Consider the following 3,179-nt stretch of genomic DNA (forward strand, 5'->3'; position numbering starts at 1 on the left):
TAAACCCTAAACCTTTGGGTAAATCATAAACCCTTGGATAAATCCTAAACCGTAGGATTTAGAATTTATCCAAACATTTTGGATTTACCAAGGGTTTAGGGTTTACCCAGTGGTTTAGGGTTTAGGATTTAGGGTTTAGGGTTTAGTGTTTGGCTGACGATATTAAAAATATATTTTTCTGAAACGTAATTTTGTTTGCAATTAATATTAATTTTTATTTTTTAGTTTAAAAATATTATTATAATTTGACAATATTTTGTTTCCTTTTTTAAAAGATACTGAATATGAAATAACAAAATCATATTGGTTGGATGAACCTAAAGGTTCACTATAGGGGTGAACCCAAGAATTTCACTTTGATTACAATGAGAATCTATTATTATAAAGAAGAGACTCTCTCCTTCTAGGATGAACCATGTCACTAATTCGGTTAATATGGTGCTGACACGTTTCCTTTCTTTTAAAACGTTCCGTTTCACTAACTGAGTTCGATGATAGGTGTGGGTTTGGTTGTGATTTGGGCTTTATATTATTTTGAATTTATCCATCATGTCTGTTAATATTCTTATGCAACGCCGTTTTGGAAATTAGAGTTCATAACTTCTTTCTTCTCCGCCATTAGAGAGATCGAGATGGGGTTTCGATTTTGACGTTTGATCTTCGTTTTCATCAACAGAAACGCTCCCATTACAGATTCATCCAGTTAATCCTCTTATTAAATCCATCAACCATGATATAGCCTTCAATGCAAGTTTCTTTTGTGCGGATGTATCTGAGAGTATATAAAGGTAGCCTTGCTCCTCTCAAATCCACATTCTCAGCCTTTCTTAGTAGACTTATTATCCTGAAATGGCTAACTCCAGTTTTTTTTCCTCTGATTAGAAGTCTGCCAGGTGATCCGACACTGTTGAGATCAGACGCTGCGTTTCTGGGAGGCCAGGAATGTCAGGGGCGGTGGAGAACTCATTTGGTTGATATGCTCATGGTGAATGTAAATGTAAGTCTGTTCTTAAGACTCTTGATAATCGTGACGTTAAATAGTTCCGGCAAGCTTCTCTATGTTTCTTCTTTCTGATAGTTTTCAACCTCTGTTTCAGGCAAACATTATGCAGGCCACCATTAAATATAACCGATGACCTGCTCTCAGCATTCAACATGCATATTCTGTTTCGGTTATTAGAGATGTTTTCATATTCACTTTTTTTTTGGGTTTTCACTCCTTTTGTTTATGTATTGCAGTCAACCTTCATAAAAGTCACTGTGTACAAGCATCTTATCAAGGCGGGTTCAATTTATTCCATAAGTGGTTTTGATGTGACACAGAGCAATCTGAACTTAAAGTTGTCCGACTCTCCTCTATCGATTTGATTCCGCTGTCGAATTGCGTCTCCACCGTCGAAGTGCGTCTCATCAGATTCTGGGAGACTCTCCCTTGCTCTTCATCAGTGTAATTGGTTTCTGTCTGAAGTTTGTCTCTGAACTTTGATTTTTTTATGAAGATAAAATGGACAGATTGCACGAAAGATATGTTTCTTCAAAGACCAAATGTCATAAGTTGGAGTTTCTCCCAAAGAGTCCATAGAAAAATAAGTTTATATGGATTTGGATGATGTTGAGGTGAACCCATATGCTTGCTTTTTAAAAATTTCTTGGACAGCCATTGCTTCCCATCATCCCTAGACTTGATTTCCTTCTTTCCCCTTTTCAGGTCAAGCGTGGGGAGCCAGAAGCTGAACTTTACGTAATCAAGGCTATTAACAAAAAGCTGCAACGCTCTTACAATTAACTTGTGGAGTTTAGGTCTCCTAGCAACTGTTCTTATACAGGTGAATCTGCATTGGTTTAGGTCTCAGTCTTTATTTCAGCTCTCACAATGAGCGTAGAGAGAGTACTAATCATATTCACAACACTGCAATAGCTATCAACAGTAGCATCCTTAGTGTCTTACATGGTAACTCTTGCAAAGGTTTATTGTTACGTTCAAGACCAATGTTACCGCTGAGAGAGCAGAGGCTTTGCTCTATTGTCATTGTTATATCTATATTGAAGATTCTGAAAATAAGGTAAACAAACTGAAGAAAGCAAAGTATTTAATTTTGATTGTAATAAGTACTAAACACTAACCAGAATAATATTATTGATGTTGTGTTTGCAGGATGTTATAAAAGCTATGATGGAGAGCTGTTCAAGAGTACTTCAAGGTTTAGCTTTAAACACTGTTGCGTGAAATGATGCTGTTATCTTTGTAGACAAAAGTATGAGACGTACTGAATGACTTCTTATAGGTTTTACACGTAGTGAAGGACTTCTTATAGGTTTTACAGTTTACTTCTATGTTTGTCCTTTTCCTTCTGTTCTCTTATATCTCATGTAAATTTAAGTCAGATAAAAATCAATGTAAAATCTAGAAATAATTTATTTTCTTTCTTTTTCCTCAAGTTCTGTGTATAGTAAGCAAAGAAAGAATGTTCATCAAGAATGAAGAATGTATAGTAATCTAATTTCTGATTCAGTATTATGTAAAACAAATTCCGTCAGGGTGGTGTGACCAAACTACACCAAACTACAAAATCTAAAAAGGCCACAGACTCATAGACCTTCCCTCGATAATTGAAACAGTATTTGGGAAACCACGATCAAAGCTTTTACGTGATGTTCTCCTGAGTTATAGATTGCTTATACATACTTCTCTTACTCTCTTTCTTAAGTTAATCATGAAAAAAGAGTTCCAGAAGCAGAGAGCACAGTTTGAGCTGCAACTAAAACGAAGAAATGCTAGACTCAGGTTTCAGAGAAAGACACAAGGTAAAATATGAAAATGGAAAAAAATATGAAGCTGGTGGTTGAGCTGCAGAGACAAGATGTACAACTTGAGAGGAGAAGACGCATAATGTAAGAGGTGTATCAACAAAAGAAGTGACTGAGTTGCAGACACATAAATCACAGCTTAGGTTGCGACTCAAACAATCAAAATCTAAGATTGAATATTTGGAGCAGAGGCAAAGGATCAAAGATCATGATGAAGAGAAAAAAGGTTGTTGAGCTCGAGCAAAGAAAGAAAGCCTAACTTGAGTTGGAATCAGGTGATCAAAATCTATGATCCAAAAATCAGAAGATCCAAACAAGGTAATAGATATTGAATAAGCAAAATTGGTGGACGAGTGATACGGATAGAGGCA

General features: G+C 36.0%; 1 long non-coding RNA gene across 3 annotated transcripts; it reads left to right on the top strand.

Annotated features, from left to right (window-relative positions):
* The first annotated feature begins 562 nt into the window (after positions 1-562).
* LOC108814782 (uncharacterized) lies at positions 563-2,438 on the top strand. 3 transcript variants are annotated; one of them, XR_001943701.2, is made up of 7 exons: positions 564-788; positions 883-997; positions 1,098-1,400; positions 1,500-1,617; positions 1,709-1,826; positions 1,919-2,063; positions 2,156-2,438. It is a non-coding gene; the product is annotated as an uncharacterized LOC108814782 (long non-coding RNA). The 3 variants fall into 3 exon arrangements; XR_001943700.2 differs by having other exon boundaries at positions 565-788; positions 1,967-2,063; XR_001943699.2 differs by having other exon boundaries at positions 563-788; positions 1,709-2,063.
* Positions 2,439-3,179: the final 741 nt, after the last annotated feature.

This window comes from Raphanus sativus, chromosome 7 (assembly GCF_000801105.2).
Source record: "Raphanus sativus cultivar WK10039 chromosome 7, ASM80110v3, whole genome shotgun sequence".
NCBI classification, from domain to species: domain Eukaryota; kingdom Viridiplantae; phylum Streptophyta; class Magnoliopsida; order Brassicales; family Brassicaceae; genus Raphanus; species Raphanus sativus.